Below are 19,166 nucleotides of genomic sequence, written 5' to 3' on the forward strand. Positions count from 1 at the left end.
TCCAATTCTAATGTGCTTCGCGGGAGCTATATTTGAAGACATGTCTGGGAGTTTCAACTACTTCAAAATGCAGCGGCAAGATTAATAACCAGTACAAATTTTGTATTTGTCATCAAGTTGCAACCAACCTGTGGTGACCCCAGCAAGAGGCTTTCATTGCAAGTGAGAAGCTGAGGGGTTAACCATTGCCTGTAGAGGCTTCCTTGGTGGTCTCCCAACCAAGTACTGACCCTGCTTAGCTTCCAATTTATGGTCATCCCAGGAAGGGGCTTTCAAAACAAGTAAGACGCAGAGGTGGTTAGCCATCATCTTCCTCTGCAGAGCCTTCCTTGATGGTCTCCCACCCAGGTATCGGCCTTGCTTAGCTTCCAAGAGCTGATGCGATCGGGATATACCATGCTGTCTTTCCTCCCCGATATACATTACAGAGCACTTATTGCATTTATTCTGAAGGATATCCACTGGCAACTGCATTGAATTCTGGGCTTAATTCAAATGTTTAAACATGCCTAATACCAGGACACTTGAAAATCTACCTGCTTACTGTGGTGAAGATCGGATTCCCTAGTCCATGTGACACCATTACCTGAAATAAGGTTAATGGCCTCACAAAATATTTTTTCAGCTGGAGCGACACTTTGACTAGGGAATACCATCCCCCCCCCTCTCTCTCTCACACACAACCCTTTGTTTACTACTGACTGGGCTACATTTCCAGTTCCAGCTAAAGATATACTTATTTATGCAGAATTTCTGTTGAGTGTCAGCGTTTTTTTTTAAAAAAAATAATAATTTCCAGACATAATCATTATTTATACTGTGTTTTTAAATGCCTGTAAGTCACCTTGGACACTTTCAATAGAAAGAGCAACAGAGGAATTATTAAAACAAACACAACAGGGGGAAGCCGGGTATGATATATACAATGGGACTTGCATAGGTGCTAGTGTTTGCGCATTTGGCCTCTGTGCATCTTGACCCCTACAAATACCTTTTCACTCATCACTCCAGAAGCATGGGAGTGGGGAGGGGCCATGGCTCACTTAAAGAACCTCTGCTTTGCATATAAGAGGTTCCAGATTCAATCCTGGGCTCTCCAGTTTAAAGTACCAGATGGTAGAAGAAGATTTTAGATTTATACCCCACTTTTCTGCCCTGTAAGGAGAGTCAAGGTGGCTTACAAGCTCCTTTCCCTTTCTCTCCCCACAACAGGCATCTTGTGAGGTAGGTGGGCTGAGAGAGTTCTGAGATAACTGTAACTAGCCCAAGGTTAGCCAGCAGGGATGCAGGAGTGCGGAAACACATCTGATTCACCAGATAAGTCTTTGCCACTCAGGTGGAGGAGTAGGGAGTCAAACCCAGATCTCCGGATTAGAATCCACTAAACCACACTGGCTCTCAGAGATGTGAAGGCCTCAGTCTGAGACTTTGGAAAGCACCTTCCAGTCCGGGTAGATAATACTGATTTTGATGGACTGATGTCTGGTTAAGTATATGGTAGGTAGATTTGGACCCAGGAGCGTCCTAAAGACCAAAAGGACCCGGGTGGGCCAGGCTAGTCTAGCCTCAACAGATCTTGGCAGCTAAACAAGGTTGGCCCCGGTTAGCACTTGGATGGGAGACCACGAAAGAAGGCTAGGGTTGCGACATCGAGGCAGGCAATGGCAAACCACCATTTGTTTGTTTCTTGCCTTGAAAAACCTACATAATAAATCAGCGGCAACTTGGCGGTACTTTCTGCTATCCAGTATAAGGCAGTTTGCAGGTGTGTTTATATGTCAGTGTACCTCAGCAAGGAGTACAGGACAATTACATGCAGTGGCGTATCTGCCTAGGGACAAGGGGTACCCCTTGTCCCCGGGCGCCACTCTTCTGGTCACATGGGGGGTGCAAAATCGGCCCCCCACGTGACCAGGAAGTCCTGCTGTATTGTTATTTTTACGTGCCTCGACCCCATCTGAGTGCCCTCAACCCCACCCTGGACTCCCACCACTCTTCAGAAGAGACTGCAGGCTGCTGGCTGGGAACCCAGCCAGCAGGGGGAGTCTGGAGGGAGTTGGGCACCCTAGACCTTGTCCATGTCCATGGTGACATGGGCAGGGTTGAGGTCAGTGGGGGTGGAGCCTGGGGGCATCAGGGGTGGAGCTAGGGTGGTGGGGGCAGAGCCTGGGGGCATCCTGGAGACAATTTGTCTCTGGGCCCCATTTGCCCCTGGTACGCTTCTGATTACATGTCCTTACTTTGACACCCTGGCTGCCAAATGGGTGGCAAAGTCAAGTGAAGTATTGGGACTGATTGCATTGAAGAGCTCTCCCAAGGGAGCACATACAGAGTCCACAGTCCTAATCCGCTCGCTTGGACCAGGTAGATGCTACAGGGAATCTGGCAAACGCAATGTCTGTGGCTTTCCTGTGCTAATGGAGACCCAAACTGGGGGTGCAGGAGGTGGGTTGGTTGTTCCAGAGAGTCATAACTCAAGACAGGCAATAATTCTGGAGAACAAGGTCAGTTAAGCTCTCAGAAACAATTCGGAAGCTTAATTGGAGATCATATAATGGCAATTTTATAGGCTCAGGCAGTAGAGTTTTTCCCTGTTGAAACGGTTTTAGTGCTTGCGAAAGGTGCTTGAGGGAAAGTTCTGTTAATGAAGGGTTCATCCAAAGATGAACACTCAGGGTGCCCCCCTGCCTAACTGGTCTACGTGAGGATGTTCCCAATCTATCCTATTCTGTTACCACCATTCTCCCGTCCTCTGGTCCAGTTCCTAAAATTTGTAATAATTGCCACGCTATCTCAATGGGGACAAAAGAAGAAGAAGAGTTTGGATTTATATCTTCCCTTTCTCTCCTGTAGGAGACTCAAAAGGGCTTACAATCTCCTTGCCCTTCCCCCCTCACAACAAACACCCTGTGAGGTGGGTGGGGCTGAGAGAGCTCCGAGAAGCTGTGACTAGCCCAAGGTCACCCAGCTGGCGTGTGTGGGAGTGCACAGGCTAATCTGAATTCCCCAGATAAGCCTCCACAACTCAAGTGGCAGAGCTGGGAATCAAACCCAGTTCCTCCAGATCAGAGTGCACCTGCTCTTAGCCACTACGCCACTGCTGCTCTGATGTGTGGAAAGATCAAGAAAATTTCATTCTGGATTCCTTAGGAACACTTTCAGAAATCCTTCAGTCTTTCTTTTAAAAAAAAATAAATTGCCCAAAGTGCTTTACAATTTACAATATGGAAGATAAAATAGTTCTTGATCGCTGGTTGTATAAACTTAACCAGGTAGTAACCTAACCCTGCCGTCGTGATCTACTTCCAATCTAACTGCTGCTCACCCTTTCCCTCCTGTTCAACAGCGACCCTGAAGGATCTCCTCGCATCTCAATCCACTGTGACAGGTCCCGTTGATGCCGAGCGCCACGCGAGTTTAAAGTAATCAATAGCAAAGTTGCAGATTAAAGGGACATGTTTGCAGCCATCAATCACTGCCATTTACTCCGGCGCCTGTCAGGCCGCAAATGGAAAAAAGAGATGATGTGAAACTATTCTGTCGGGAGGTTTTTAACACTCTTTACAAATTGCCGCAGTGAATAACTTGTTGCTTGTATTTATCCCTCTTCAAATTGTCTCTTAGCTGAAGTCATCCATCTTCATCCGTCACCAGCAGCTCCGGGAACACGATGCAGCCACCTCATTATTTTGCGTGGGAAAACAGTGTCACAAAGAAGAATCCGTAGTGGCGGGGGCCCAATCCAGGCCTGCTGTGCCACCCCTGATTTCAGAGAGAGAGAGAAAAATAGATTATCATGTCAGAGAATCATAGAGTTGGAAGAGGCCCCAAGGGCCACCAATGCAGGAACACACAGTCAAAGCACTTATTTTTGATTTTACTGCAGTAGAAGAACACGGCTGTTCCTGTGTACTTGGGAACACTGGCACATTCTCCGTGACCCAGATGATGCCATGGCCTGTATATGTTCATTGTGTTTAATGTTAGTCCTGTTTCAGACTCAATATGCACCCATAGATCCGCTTTCATTACTTCTAATACAGAAAACCAAGGTACATACATACATACATAAGCCTTTATTGGCATAGTCCGAAAGAGTTACATAAATCGGGAACAATTGCATGAAAACATGATAGATAAAAGGCCCCAGAGAAAACCAAGGTTGTGAAATAGGGTTGCCAGCCTTCAGGTGGCTCCTGGAGGCCTCATAGAAACAGACACCTGGAATGTACCCAGTGGTCATCTAGTCCAGCCCCTGCATAATGTAGGACATTTGTAGCTACCCCACCCCACTACCCCTACCCCCACCCCACTCCTCCAGTGACCCCTGCCCTATGCCCAGAGGAAGGAGAAAAAAACAGGATACCTGCGCCAATCTGATCTGGAGGAAAATTCCTTCCACACCCCAAAAAGGTGATCAGCATTACCTCGGGCATGTAAGAAAGGACCACGAGATCCAAGCGCTGCCTCCTCCTGCCCTCCTGCTCTCCCTCTCATTATCTGCCTAGATTCATAGTAACAAAGAAATATCACAAACAGGTAAAGTGCTGGCAGATTAAATATATTGAAAACACACAAGCACTCAAGCTAAAACAAGACAAAAAGCAGATTCTGAATAGTGCTTAGAACACGGACTGTGCTGCCTAGCCCACTAGGAAGGAATACGTCTCTTAAGTGGATTTCTAATATTGTTATGGAATAATCAAGGGCAAGCCACAAACAGAAAAGATGGATTAGTGGACTGCCTTCCATGAAACGAGAAAAGAAATGACTGGCAAATGTGTATTTGGACTTTGATTTATCTCGAACTTGGATCCATATTGCTTGAAAGTTGATTCGCATGAATCAGTGTGGATCTGTGTCATGTATTTGCAATATTCAGTTTTGCCTCTAGCTTATCATTTTGGTTGGGTTCGCATATTGGAGATAGTCCTTTAAGCCGCAGCTGTTGATTTGACACTAATTGTGCGGCCTGTCGTTCTCAGAAATTAAATCTGTGTCAGCATTCATGGGATCTGCTTTTTGTCGTGTTTTAGGTTTAGTGCTTGTGTGTTTTTGAGATGAATTCATAGTAAGTCATAGAATCAGCACTGCTGTCAGACGGCTGCCTAGCCTCAGCTTAAAGACCTCCAAGGAAGGAGAGCACGTCACCTCATGAGGAAGCCTGTTCCATTGAGAAACCACTCTGTCAGGCAGTTCTTCCTAATGTTTAGTGGAAAACTCTTTTAATTTCATTTTAACTTGTTGGTTCTGGCCCAACCTTCTCGGGCGACGGAAAACAACCCCGCTCCTTCCTCTATGTCAGGGGTCGGCAACCCGCGGCTCCGGAGCTGCATGCGGCTCTTTCAGCCTTATACTGCGGATCTGCATGGCCTAGAGGTTGGAGGGTAGCGTGGGTGTGTCCCTCCAGCCCTCCAGAGCAGCGTTGGAAGGAAAGGTGAGTGGAGGGGCCGAACTGGAGGCGGCTCGGTGCGTGAGGGTGCCACTTTTCACATCCCCTCCACTCACCTCTCCTTCCAGCGCTGCTCTGGAGGGCTGGAGGGACATGCCCATGCTGCCCTCCGACCCCTGGAGGTTGGAGGGTAGCATGGGCGTGTCCCTCCAGAACAGCCGACATCCCCCTTCCCCCCCCTCTGCCCCATGGAGCAGGCAGCTGCCTGCTCTTTCAGGCAGAGGGGGTTTCCCTGCCCGGTGCCGCTGCCTCCCACAGCGTGAGAGGTGGTGGCACCGGGCAGGCCACGGCCACCATCCCCCCTCTGCCCCACGGAGCAGGCGGCTGCCTGCTCTGTCGGGCAGAGAAGGTTTCCCTGCCTGGCGCCTCCACCTCCCAGCGCTAGAAGGAAAGGTGAGTGGAGGGGCCAAACCGGAGGCGGCTTCATGCAGAGCCGCCCCTCTGGCTCGGTAGATCTTCGGGGCTGTGGAAAACAGGTCCAAATTGCTCTTTGGGTGGTAAAGGTTGCCAACCCCTGCTCTATGTGAAATCCCTGCAAATACTTAACGATGTCTCCCGTGGAATTACAAGGTATCGCCGGATGACAGAGATCAGTTTCTCTGCAATAAATGGCTGCTTTATAGGATGGGCTGTATGGCATTACACCCTGCCCTCCTCAGCCTCCAATCCCAAATCTCCGGGGATTTCAAACCTGGAATTAGTAATCCTAAAAAGCAATTAAGATGTGTTTTCTTTCAATGGCTTTTTTTGCAAATTTGGATGCCAGGAATTCACGATCCAGCAACCTGGAGGTTTGCAATTCCAGCTGTGGCTCAGATGTAAACCATCTGCTCAGCATGCAGAAGGTCCCAGGTTCAATCCTCAGCATCACCAGTTGAAAGGATCAGGTGGTGGGAAATGTGAAAGGCACTGCCTGAGGCTCTAAAGAACTGATGCCAGTCTGAGCAGGCAACATTGACCTTGACGGACCTTCAAGGGTCTGACTCAGTATATAGCAACTTCATGCATTCATGCATCCAGTCCCAGGGCTATATTTCCAAAGGGGAAAATATAATTTACAATAACTGTAAGACATATTTGAACTTTACCAGGGAAGGCAGCAAGGTCCCAATTCAGATTCTGTCCCCTACTGACTGTTCTGTTGGTTCTGTAGGAAGGCTTAAGGAGTAATTTGGGGTTGCCTAGCAACTACAGCAAACACTCAAACCCTTCCTGGTCACCTAGCAAGGGATAATCAGTGGCGGGATTCAGCAGGTTCGCACCACTTCGGCAGAACTGGTTGTTAAAATGGTGCTCGCAAACAACCAGTTAAATTATTTGAATCCTACCACCTGAACCAGTTGTTAAATGATTTGAGTTCCACCACTGGATAGGATGCACGATCAGCCACAGCTATAGGGAGAATGATGTAAATGTTATTAAATTGGTCACCTGTTTGATCCCAAAATATGACCATTTGTTTTCAAAAAAAGTGTGTGTTCTTTTCTGGAATGATTAAAATCTCCCATCCTCCTCCCTTCCCCCCCGTTTGCTGGAATGTTGCTGTCAATTAGCACATTGTCTTCAGCATTCTTGACTGGTTAGGAATCTGTAATAAAAGTTAGGAATAATTAGAACCTAATTAGAATGCTATTAAAATTTCTAATTAAAATGGAGAGCAAGGCAGGAAGATGGCCTGGATATCAAGGAACTGCAGGCTGTGGCTGGGAGCGAGGCCCTCGTTGCTCTTTATTGGGTTGCAATGGAAATATTTGAGTTGATCACAGACAAATGCAAGATCTTAGTGTTACAGTAAACAGAATATGACGAGGCGTTCATTTGCACGACCACCTACCATCAGGAATAATCGAGCAGATCCAGCTGTACTTTTGGTTCAATTTTTTTTCCGCAGAACCGTTGGTCATTTCAACGCTTCCCCTGTAGTTATTTTCTGCTTCTGAAGATAGGGGGAAAAAGCCTACGTGGAGATAAGCAGAGTTAATTACTGCTGCTGCTGCTGCTCCACCCATGGTAATTTAGAAAGTTGGCTTTTGGGGATTATGAGCATATTTCTTAATATGATGTCATTTCTCCAGCGCCGAAGAAAATGATCATCCAGCAAACTCTGGGGCTGGGGAAGAAAGCAACGCAAGCAGATTGCCAGCACAGCTCTCTGGCATCCGTCACGTGTTCGGGGAGTCATGGGAACGAGAGAAGAGCCAGGTGACCTCATGACAGAATTTCCTGTTTCCAGCCAAGTGCTCTCAAGAAGCTGAGAAGTGGGTTTTGAAGACCCCAATCCTACCCTCCTTGGATAGCCTAAGATAGATGGATCTGTTTAGACTTTGAAGCTACGCAGGATTGGCCCTGGTTAGTTCTTAGATGGGAGACCACCAAGAAAGGTCAGGGTCACAAAGTGGAGGCAGACAATGACCTACAACCTCTGGTAATTTTTGCCCTGATCTGGATGGCAGTATTAGTTTTCAAGAGCCCGTTGTGTTTTTTTCACACAACGGGCTTTATTGCCACTTGAGCTGTGGAGGCTTATCTGGGGAATTCAGATTAGCCTGTGCACTCCAAAACACTCCAGCTGGGTGACCTTGGGCTAGCCCAGGGGTAGGGAACCTGCGGCTCTCCAGATGTTCAGGAACTACAATTCCCATCAGCCCCTACCAGCATGGCCAATTGGCCATGCTGACAGAGGCTGATGGGAATTGTAGTTCCTGAACATCTGGAGAGCCGCAGGTTCCCAACCCCTGGGCTAGTCACAATTCTTCAAACCTCTCAGCCCTACCCACCTCACAGGGTGTTTGTTGTGGGGGTGGGAGGGAAAGAGACTGTCAGCCCCTTTGAGTCTCCTTACAGGAGAGAAAGGGGGGATATAAATCCAACTCTTCTTCTTATCCGTTTTGGGACTGCTCCCACCAGGATGAGCTCAAGGCATTTTCTTGCCCTGAGCGAAAGAGGACATTGTCTCCTTCTGTGCCAAAACTAACCAGGCCTAAGCTGAGCTACTGCAGAAACATCACAGGTCAGAGCCAGCCAGGGGTGCCATAAACCCACAAAGTGGTACCTGCTGTCTCCTGTTCTGACAGGGATGCAGCAAGAACCTACATTATGTCAGTGAGCTCCTCTTCCTGCCCCATGCAGTCACTTGGGTGCCTTGGCCAGAGACCCTTCCCTGATGCCCTGGGTCTACTATTATGAGTAGTTGTGAGCTGATACAGCTCTTGGGATTTCTTCTGTCTTCCATCCCTTGTTATCCTCCGGATTTGCCTCATTTTCCTCACTGCAAATGACTCTTATGCAGCAGCTCTGGGCTGTTTTTACACCGTTTTTATGTGACTGATACACAAATGTCATGAAGACGTATGGATTTTAATGGGAAGAAGAAAAGGCAAACAAACAAACAATTAGGACAGTGGGGGAGAAAAAACCCAATTTATTAGACTTGATGATCCCTACGCATTTTGCCCGTGCTTCATCAGAGGGTTCTGTAAAAAACATACAAACACAGATAAGTCTAAAAAAGAATAGGCACATGCATCATCAACACACACACACATATTTAAAAACCAATTTTGAAAAAGACAGCGATTATTGAGCTTGTGAGAAGAACAGCTAATACACCGGGGTCCCAGCAGGCAGAAGCCAGAACATAGAGGATAAACCGTTGTCTCTTTCTGCTTTAGTCCATTATTTATTAATTATTTATTTTATTACATTTATATTCCGCCCTACCCTTGTAGGGCTCAGGGTGGGGTGGGTTACAATATAAAATAAACAATCGATAAAATCATTAAAAATAACAATGCAAATATAAATATACAAATATTAAAACAGTAAGCTCCAACCCCAATAAATAGATTCAGATGGCTGTAATTAATGTAATCTCCAATCACCATCCCACTCACCTTTTCCCTACACCCTCCAGAGGCTGAAAGGAGAGGGTCTTACATTATTCAACCCAGCTGGCTAGTTGGAAAAGCCTGGTGGAAGAGCCATTATAAATTGGGTCACCAATTCCAGCTTGGGAAATACCTGACGATTTGAGTGCAGAGCCTGGGGAGGGCAGAGTTTGGAGATGGGGGACATCAGCATGGTATAATGCCACAGAGTCTACCCTCCAGAGCAACCATTTTCTCTGGGGGGATGGATCACTGTCAATTGGGAATCAGTTGGAATCTAGGGCTTATTATTAATGGAATTCTTATCTCGGGGCTCTTCACAGCACAGTGACCAGTGAGGGGTCTCCTCACATTTCTCTGTTTACACGTGAAAAAGCACTCTCTCCTGGCCAGCTTTTTTGCAGAGAACTTTCCTGAGCCCGCTTCTGCTAGTTCTCTTAACTCTGCCCATCAACTCAGCCTTAAAGGCACAGATCTCATCACACCGGTAGTGCCAAGATTGCTGGCTTTGTAAAAGCTTTTAAATCACTGTTAGATTGATATTTCTGTTCTTATAGTTATGTTGATACTGTGGTCCCTTTTTAGAAATAATCCTGCTCCCAAATGAAAGAGGCAAAGCAATTCCCTGGACTACATGCTGCTGAACAAGGAGACCATGTCTTAGACCTGATAGTCTTTTCCCCTCCCCTCCCCTCCCCTCCACACACACACACAAGCACACACACACTTCCTGCCACTGCTGCTGCTGCAGGAGGAGAGTCAGGCTTGTTTTAAAATAAAAGTGTGTTTGAAATAAAGTTTTTAAAAGCTCTCCTGGTCATCGGGAAGGGCTGACATAGAGTGGGGGAGTTGGGGTGGAGCCAAAATGAGACCCTGCTGGTACGGTTCCTTGAAAAAAACAGTTCTTTGTTGTTATTATGCATTAATATCTCAATGAGCATTTAAAGAAAAAGCCGGCAACATGGAACGAGGGGTGAGGGGGAAACGTGGAAAGCAGGGTGAGGAAGTCAGAAGGGTTGAGCTAGGTTGGCAGGTCATGAGGCAAAGCCATGCTCACTGGCAAATGTGCCCAGTCTGGCAGTGAAGCAAATTAACAGTTGTTCTAGAAGTGGTCTCACTTGCCACAGAGAGAATGGACAGTGAAAGCTGGGCTTGACAAAATACATCCATACAAGAAATCTTTCTGCAATGGACATTTGCTCCCATTGCGCACAGACACTTTGTGCATTGTGAAGATCTTCAACTTTCACCTGAAGATTAGCAATCCTAATTACTTTTTTTAAAAAAAATCTGTAGAATGTGCATTATTGGAACCACAGTTCTTGAGCAGAAAAATACAGACTAGCCTCACAGATGTTAAACAAAGTTGAATATGGCTGAGCTCTATAGCAATCTTGCCAGAAAGCCCCTACAGAATGCCAGAAAGCTTCAGAGAAAAGAGTACTAATGGAATAAATAACTCATATGAACAGCAGCAACTCCATTTAACCCATTAGAAATCAGAGCTTTCAGGCTCAAAATCCACTCTGCTTCTTTTTTAAAATAGCATCCTGTCACTATGGTAATATGATCCATCTATATAGCACAAAATATGTGGGACAATGATGGGGCTGTAAGGAATTTTAGACCACAGGGGCAGCTAGAGGTGTTTTTTTTTCAGTTGAATGTTTATTTCTGTTTTGTACCTATACATCTGGGAGGCTACTTCTAAATGAACAGCATTAGATAGATGGTTTTGCCTTCTTTTTGTGTCTGCAGAGTCACTGGCATCTGTTTGAGTAAAAATTGTAAAAAGCAGTCAAGAAGAAGAGCTGAGTTCATGGGCAGATATTGATGGCACACAGTAAGTCCAAGTAGTAAGTCTCAACTCAAAACTATCAAAAATATTTTATTATTACTCTGTGTCTTTTAAAATGTAGGCAGCAGAAAGATTTCTGGGAGGTTGAGCAGCTGCTGTTAAAAAAATGAATCTCACCATGTGAGAAAGTAGCATAATTGTGTAAACTAGATGCATGTGAATTCTCTCAGAAGCACCTGAACATCTTGTGGATAATCAGCTTCCTGTTTACAACTGGCAAGCAGAATGTGAGATAAATGGGCAGATGTTCAACCATAAGTGTCCCCAATGCCTATACTTAACTTCTATCCCAAATGGGGACAACATCCTCTTCCATCTCTACAGCCAGCTCCTATTTTCCCATGCTTCATCATTTCATCCACTCACTTCACATCTCTTCCTAAAAGTTAAATGTATCGTTTAAACTCGTGAATTTTTCTTCCCCCCATTTATCAGCCTTATGACTGAATGCTTCAATTTATTCACTGTCCAATATCTTGAAGACTCTACCTTCTGGTAATTTATGCCTTGCACTGTCTGGTTTTTATTTGGTTCACCAACATATTCAGAGGATAGAGTCTCTGTGAAGGATGTTATACAAAATAAAGTGATATTGTACAATAAATCTTCAGCCAAGTCAAGGAAGAAAATTGCAAGCTAAAAGGGGCAGGGATTTGATCGGAGTTGCTTAGCATTGTTGGGAAAAATAATACCTTCGGCAGCCAAGCAAAGAATTGTCAAGAAAAACTCTACAGCTGAATTATACAAGAGTTCAAGCTAGAGGTCCACAGTGGTCCCTTTCAACCTTGAAATCTGTCAGTCTGTCGGAAACATTGTTCTCATTATGCTGGAATATGGAGCTTTTGACAGAGATCACAAACCTGAACCCCAGAGGAACTGCTGAGTTTAAAGCAACAGAGATTACAACCTGCATATTTACCCCCCTGTCACAAGTCTGTTGGCCTTTGCAGAGGCAGTCTGCATTCAGGCCTATAACTGTAATGAAGGCCCAGAATGTATGAAAAGTGTGGGGGAAACTGAAAGCTGGGCATTGATAGATCTCTGTAAAGTTATACTTTACAGATTAACAAAAAGTTGGGTTTGTTTAAAAACTTTGTTTAAAAGCTTAAAAATTTTCAGGCCAAAAAGCCGGAGGAATGGCTGACTTGTATCACCAGAAGTCAACTAGGCAACTGAAGGTTGGGAGGCTGGAGAACCAGTTGGCTTTTTTCAGCAAAAGTTTGCCCAACAGTTGAAGGTTAGAAGATTATCTGATGCTGTTACACCATTGTGTTTGTCTATAACAGTGGTGGCGAACCTATGGCACGGGTGCCAGAGGTGGCACTCAGAGCCCTCTCTGTGGGCACGTGCAAACAGAACTCATCATGTGGGGGGGATCGCGCCCCCCCCATCTAGGCTGGCCTGGGCCACTGGGCTCGATTATCAGCATTAAACCTAAGACCTAGTTTTGGGGAAGCAGTGTAGGTAACCCTGTTAAGCGCTGTTAAACCCCACTGATTTTCATGCAAAGAACTAAAGTATGATGCGTTACCTGGGAATAAGCTTGGTTGCTGGCAATGGGGCTTGCTTCTGAGTAAACCCTCCTAGGGTCGTGATTGACCCGTTCGAAGAGTTGCATGGTTGTTTCAAAGCAAAGCCAACTACTACCACCAAGCTTACTCCCAAGTAACGCATGCCTCGGAGCCAATCGTTTTTTTAAAACTAAAACCTCAGAATTCAGGTTAAATTGCCGTGTTGGCACTTTGCGATAAATAAATGGGTTTTGGGTTGCAATTTGGGCACTCGGTCTCAAAAAGGTTCGCCATCACTGGTCTATAGTATGTCCCTGCAGGAACTGTTGATTCCACAGGGCCTGCAAGACATAGTTGCTCCACCAGGCCTTTTCCAACTAACCGACTGGATTGTCTGAACTTATTATAATATCTTTTCGGTTTCTGGAGGGGAGCGGGAGGAGGGAACAGTGGGAAGGATAAACCATTTTACTCCCATCTCAGTGTTATTTTAAATTGTTTTAGATGGTTTAAAATGTTAATGCGGATTTATATTTTTAATTTGCGGAACATCTGAATTGTGTCGTGACCCGCTCAGAACCCTTCGGAGATGGGGTGGGATAGAAATCCAAGGTAAATAAATAAATAAAGATTTTATTAGGTTTGTATATTGCTCCACCACAAAACTCAACATGCCGAAACTTGGTACTTGAAGAGTGGGGACAAATATGGAAAAATGCCTATAAAAATATAGCATGTATTGATATAAGAGAGAATATAGGTAAACTGATTCATAGATGGTATATCACCACATCAAAAATCTCCAAAATAAACAGTAATTATTCACCTTTATGCTGGAAATGCAGCAAGGAGATTGGCTCCTTTTTCCATACTTGGTGGACGTGCAAAAAAATACAAAAATTTTGGAGAAAGATACATAAGAAAACTCAACAAATATTGAAATTAAAATTTGAAATGTTGCCAGAAGTTTATTTACTGGGGTTATATAATGATAAAAATTTATTACTGACTTATATAGCTTCATCGGCCCGCATGGAAATAGCCAAATATTGGAAATCACCGCAAATACCTACTCTCCAGGACTGGTATGTAAAACTATGGACCTACATGGACCTAGACTTGCTGACTGGGAAATTGCAACTTAAGGACACTTATAAAGATTGGGCATTATTGAAGGAATTCTTCAGGACCTCCTTTCAAGTATACTAAAGGATTGAGAGAGGGTTGTATTTTCTTCACTTTTGTAAACTGATTCTTTTTTATTCTACCTGTTCTGTTAAAGGAATGGAAACATTGTAAAAAGTTAATTTAGCATAAATAATTAAGCTAGTATGTGATATTCGATTTGATTTTTGAGATGTATAACAACGATTGGTTGAAGCCCAAATTGATCGATGTAAGTAGAGCTAACAGATGACGACAATTCCCAAATAGGGGAAACCAAACTCAACATGCCAAACCTTCTTTGTTGTTGAATGCTCGGCCTGGGTTCTAGTGCCTACCTAGCCCTGCTTCCCCCGCACCACCACATCTGTTTGAAAGTAAAAATACATTTTGGCATTCAGTTTATAAATGCTCTTATATGAAGCCTTTGGCATGCAAAGCATATGGTTTACCACTGAGTCCAGGTCCTTCCCTGTCATTCATCTAGCTTCATATTTTCTATTCTGATTAGTGGTGGCAGTCCAGGAGCCCTAGCAAAAAATGTGTTTTTTCAGCCTCTGCTAATTGAAGATATTGGGGATTGATCCTGTTTCCCAGCACTGCCTGGAAGTTCAAAAACATTGCATAGAACTCTGAGCCTCCTGGGAGAGTTCCCCCTATTGGGTAGCCCCTTATCAGTTTCAGTTTATTTAACAACCAGTAAAACAACAATTCATAAAAAGCCAAATTCCAAATTAGTTATAAACGAAGAGATTATATTTTAACTTTCTAATCTAAACTTTCTTCTTTCTTTCTTTCTTTCTTTCTTTCTTTCTTTCTTTCTTTCTTTCTTTCTTTCTTTCTTTCTTTCTTTCTTTCTTTCTTTCTTTCTTTCTTTCTTTCTTTCTTTCTTTCTTTCTTTCTTTCTATATATCTTCAATTTCTATACCGCCCGATCCCCGAAGGGCTCCGGGCGGTGAACAACACAGTTAAAAAAACATTAAGCAGGAGCAAGTCATACACAATATAATACATAAGCTCCATCTTATTAATCATCAATAAAACTTCTTAAAAACTCATATAAAACAGCGGATAACAATTAATAAGTAAATAAACAAGAGGCGTCCAGAAACCCCAATTAAAACCTACCCCAAGAAGCGGGACGACGGGCCCCTCAGTATGAGAGGGCCCTGATGTAACAGCGCCAGGGCAAAGAGCAGTGAGGGGGCACCATATCAGCGGCTGGACACTCCGAAGGCCCAGTGGAACAACACGGTCTTACAGGCCCTGCGGAATTCATTTATAATAAGTAAAATTTATTTTACCATTCCTCTATGGGAATTAAGGGTCTCCTGTCCACCTGCTCTTCTGCATTTGTTTACTAAAATACAAAACTAGGCTACATCACTGGAAACTCTTTTGTCCTCACCCAACAGCAAATAGTTCAGTTTCCATTTATTGTCTTTTCCAACCTGTTCAGTCAAAATAGGCCCCAGGATTTCTTCTCTAAGCTTGTCATATAGAGGGCACTTAAGCAACTTATGCTCCAGAGAATCGACTTCTTCCAAGGAGCAACCACAGAGCCTCTGTTCATAGGGGATTTTATTGAATCTACCCTCTAAGACAGCAGATGGCAGGGTGTTGCTTTGAGCCAATGAAAACATCCTCCTTTGTAGCCCCTTATCTGCATTGTACCAATACGGTGGCTGCATAGTGGTGCACAGTTTACAGGGAATGTCATGCCCCCACAGAGCCTTTAGTTATTTCCCTTTTAAGATTCAGTTTCCCTGTAGTTAGTATGGGTTTTGCCTCATTATTAAGTCTTTCGTGGGAGGGTGTTTTAGTTAGTCCCTGCCCCCTTTAAGACTTTTTCCCAGCAGACAATTCTCCTTTCCCCACCCAGAAGCCCTCTGTGTTAGTTATTCAGTTAATCTATGAGGTGCTAAGGGTGAGGATCTCCGCACTGTTCATAACGTCTATGTAAACCATATAGGTCCAGACAAGACCATGGGGTTTATATGGTGGTCTAAAAAGAGAGCAAGCCAAGTTCGTCTACAGCAAGAGCAAGTATTCCAGAGCTACAAGGAAGCAAGGGACTGTCTACCAGCCAACAGCAGCCGGAGAAGAACCAAGTTTACAGCTTCCCTGCAGCACAGGGATAATGAAGTACTCATTTTAGTTAACCCTGGGAGGAGTTAGGGTCTTGTTTCTTCCTTCGAATAAAGCCATTTTAAGAACTGTAGAAAATGGCTTGCATTCCCCCTTTCTGTCCCAACCAAGAACAGGGCACCTCAATCAAAGACGACAACGTGGGGGGGGGGGGGGCAGAACAGGGAACATTGCTTGGCATCTTTTGTTTGCAAAGTGAGCACTCTAACAATAACCCTCAACCATTCTAGGATGCAACCAAGACTTCTTCCAGTTCCTTCCCCTGACCAGCATCCCCAGGGCACAGGATATCAGAATGCCAAGGTACCCAGTTCAGCTCAGGACACCCAACTGACCTTCCTGCATGGTCTCCGAGTTCTGACATAGTTTACCATCTCTTGAGATCACCGGTTGATTAGCCGGCAGTCTGGCATTCAGCCAAAGGATTATATGATTAAATCTGCATGATTTACAGAGGACAGAGCTGCAATAAATATCTCTATTTGGCAAACCCAGAACTCAGGCAGTAGTTAGAGTTGCCTGGAGGAGAGAGAGGGCTATGGTTTTAATAAGGACCAGTAAAAGGATTTTCAAGTAATGGGATGACAGGGATGACCTGAGGCAGGCTTATACATGTGGGACTGCCACATCAAAGGTTGATTTGCATGTGTGAATGAGCCCACAAATCCAGCTGATCTCGCATCCCCTGCCCTGACGGATAACATTTTGTAAGCAAAGTCAGCTGAAACTTTCTGTCGCTGCTCAACAGGTATGAGCTGCAGGTGTGAACTCTCCGTGAGCTTAAAAATGTCCTATTCCGGCATCCATCAGAAAATCTGTGCAGTTTGACTTTATGCATATCAAGAAGAAGAAGAAGAAGAAGAAGAAGAAGAAGAAGAAGAAGAAGAAGAAGAAGAAGAAGAAGAAGAAGAAGAAGAAGAAGAAGAAGAAGAAGAAGAGGAGGAGGAGGAGGAGGAGGAGGAGTTTGGATTTATATCCCCCCTTTCTCTCCTGCAGGAGACTCAAAGAGGCTTACAATCTCCTTGCCCTTCCCCCCTCACAACAAACAACCTGTGAGGTAGGTGGGGCTCAATCCAATAAGACTTGATCTCCACAGACTATGCACACACTGGGTTCCATCCTATTGAACACTGAAATCTTACTTGGAATAAACAACCATATGAATAGGCTTTTAATCTGCTAAAGTTTACAACCCTGTCAGATACATGTTGGTTTCAATGAAGACTAGCGGTTAGTCAATTTAAATGTTCCACAGAATCAAACCACGAATCCTTTTTCTGGATTTTACTTTCAGGGCTCCAGACAGGAGAGGACATTTTGCCTGTTGTTTGCTTGTTTGTTTTATATTCCACCTCACTCCGTAATAGGAACCCAAAACAGCTGACATCAATCACCTCTCTTCCGTTTTATCCGCACAACAACCATGTGAGGTGGGTGAGGCAGAGAGCATGCAACTGGACCAAGATCACCCAGCGAGCGTCTGTGGCAGAGCAGGGATTTGAACCTGAGTCTCCCAGATCCTAGTTTGACACTCTAATCTCACACCATCTTGGCTTCATCATCATCATCATCAACCTTCTATTGGCATGAGTTTAAAATACAACAGGGAGAGTGAGGAGAATCAAGTTAAAATAAATAGGTTCAGACATTATCAGCAGCTTTAAATAAATAAATAAACTAAAATCTGCAGTGCCAAGAATTTGGCAATGTCTAGGGATCCCTGAGGATATTCCATGTTGGCTTTTGAATGCTCTCTCCTCCATGGACCTCAGACTTCTCTGCATATAGGAACCTCCTCCCCCAAATGTCTGGGGAAGCTAAGGCTGAATTTTTTGTTTGCATTTTTAGCCCACCCTATACCCAAAGGTCTCAGAAGGGGATACAAAATAAGATAAAAATTATAAAACACTGATAACCTAAAAACAAATGCAATATAGAATAATATACCAATAAAACCCATTTATCAGTGAAATAAACATATGGAATGAAAAGGCATACAAAAGAGTCTTGGGCCAGTTGGGAGTGAGGGCATCTGTAGACTTTTCTTAGGGAGGGAAGTATCTGGTCATAAATCTCCTGGTTTGATAGTGGGTAGAGCTGGAAAACAGGTCCATGGTTGGGAAACAGAAGTGAGATGCAACCATTTGAAAAAGTGATATTTTCAGCCTCCATTCTGCTTCTGATATGTCTTGTCTGCTCAACCAGTCCTCCTGAAATTTGAACATGCCCTGTGTGTGTTCTGCTTGTGCTGATAGCTAGTTTTCTACACACAGAAGAAGCATGCTCAGAAGAAGCATGCTAGTTTTCTACACCCAGAAGAAGTGTTCCACCCATATTGTCAAAGATGCTTCTCCCTCCCTGCAGCCTAAAGAAGCACAGTTCAGGAAAAGATTTAATACAGTCCTACTGAATAGTTAAACTAGTCTTTAGTTTCTGCATTCAGCATTAAACTGACTGGATTTTGACCAGGATTGGGGGTGCAGGGGAGGGGATGTTGGAAGGACAGATATGATTCTAATATTCCAAAGCATGTCCAGCTTAAAGTGTTTGCAGGAGTTATTGACAAACTAAGAGTTGGATCAGATAGAGACAAATCAGATGGTGACTAGCACTCACTCATGAAAGAGTCCCTTCCCAAGTGGTCAATACTAATTGACTAATTAATTGCTCTTTGTTACCTTAATATTGACTCCAGGAGACCAATTCATCCTCCTAGCAACTCAGGCAAAGCCAATGGAGTTTCAGCAATTTTGGCTGATCTGGAGATTTCCCAGGACTGCCAACCTTGGGCAGAGCTTTCTTTTACTTCAGAAAACTTTACCTGAACCATCAATTAAATGGAGGCTGGATTTAAGTGGATTAGGATGCACAGTTTGAGCACCCCAAATCTTTTACCTGAAAGAAGAGTCTATGCAAGATATCTTTTCTTTCTTTGGTTCATGGTTTGGGAGTTACCTAGAGGTGATAGCACTTGATCCTACCAATATTGGTTTGCTTGTAAACACATTTATTTGATTTGGAACATACACATTGATGTTTTTGTAATGATGCAGGTGTGAAAAATGAATGTAGGAAATACAGGATGATCAGAATTCTTGCTTCAAGTAAAGAAGGGGCAAAGAGATTCCTTTGTATGCATGGTGGCA

At 44.3% G+C, this 19,166-nt stretch overlaps 1 long non-coding RNA gene across 1 annotated transcript; it reads right to left on the reverse strand.

Annotated features, from left to right (window-relative positions):
* Window positions 1–1,973: 1,973 nt before the first annotated feature.
* LOC125441470 lies at window positions 1,974–15,788 on the reverse strand. Its single transcript, XR_007245864.1, has 3 exons — window positions 15,581–15,788; window positions 12,900–12,905; window positions 1,974–1,983 (listed from the first exon to the last, which is right to left on the reverse strand). It is a non-coding gene; the product is annotated as an uncharacterized LOC125441470 (long non-coding RNA).
* Between the last annotated feature and the right edge of the window lie 3,378 nt (window positions 15,789–19,166).

Source organism: Sphaerodactylus townsendi, linkage group LG12 (assembly GCF_021028975.2).
Source record: "Sphaerodactylus townsendi isolate TG3544 linkage group LG12, MPM_Stown_v2.3, whole genome shotgun sequence".
Taxonomy (NCBI): Eukaryota; Metazoa; Chordata; class Lepidosauria; order Squamata; family Sphaerodactylidae; genus Sphaerodactylus; species Sphaerodactylus townsendi.